The sequence below is a fragment of the Psammomys obesus genome, unplaced genomic scaffold (assembly GCF_907164565.1).
Source record: "Psammomys obesus unplaced genomic scaffold, mPsaObe1.curated_primary_1811, whole genome shotgun sequence".
NCBI lineage: Eukaryota > Metazoa > Chordata > Mammalia > Rodentia > Muridae > Psammomys > Psammomys obesus.
This window is the reverse complement of record NW_026591598.1, coordinates 7,623,865-7,624,896: the sequence shown is the minus strand read 5'-3', so window position 1 is coordinate 7,624,896 and position 1,032 is coordinate 7,623,865.

Genomic DNA, 1,032 nt, shown 5'->3' with positions numbered 1-1,032 from the left:
GGTCCTACTCTCCAGCTGCGCCAGTATGTGACACCCTGAGCCAGACTGGAATCCCCACAGACAGAGACTCTGCCCAATCTTCAGAACTGTGCTCCCAGCCGACAGGCACAGTGCCGTTAAACTTTTTACTTCCTAGAAGACAGGAGGGTTAATGTGTCCATCCTTCCTTGGGATGCTTCTCGAGGGTCAAGGGAGCCTCGATCCACCGGGCCTGCAGGTGGACGACAGAGCGTACACAGAACTCTAAGCCCGTTTTGAGTCAGGAACGCCTGCCTCCTCAGGTAGAAGCGAAGTTTAGAAGTTGACACAGCCCGCGAGGCCGAATGGAGAGGACTTGGTGACTGATTGGCTGGGGAGGGAGAAGCGGGAGGAGGAGTCACGCAGATGGCTCTGAGGTCTGGAACTGGGGGACAAGCCGGTGCCACCTCTGTTAGACTTCAAGAACTGCTGTCAGCCCCTGGCCGCCCCACCGCGGCGGCTCAGGCCTAGGGTGAAGGAGCCTTGTCCTGGCCTGTGCAAACTTCTGCCCCCCCACCCCCGCCCCCATGTCCTTGTCTTCAAAAATAAATAACAAAAATCTTAGCACGAATTTGGAGCACGGGCCGTTTGTCACCAGGTGTGGACGTGGAGGGGGAGGGGGGCTCCGTGGGGGTCCGCACCAGCCTGCGGTTTCCCAGGGAGGGACGCTCCCCTCCTCCCCAGGGACAGCCTGGCCCGCCCGCCAGTCCCGGGTCCCCAGGCCACCGCCACCCGGGAGCGGAGTCTGGGCGGGACAATGGCCGCGGCCGCCCGGGCCCGGAGAGCCCCCGTGCTGGGGAAGGGGCTGTCCTAGGGCCGGGCGCCGGTGCCCTCCCCGCGCGGCTCGGGCGGGCGGAGGGGGGCGCGGAGTTCCTTTGTGGCTCAGCCTCCGGCGCGGCGCGGCGCGGGCAGGGGGCGCCGCGCAACTTTGCTTGGCGGCGGCGGCGGCGAGCGCGAGACGAGGCCCCGGGGCCGAGCGGGGGCCCCCAGCGCGCGGCCCGTCCCCGCCCCGCC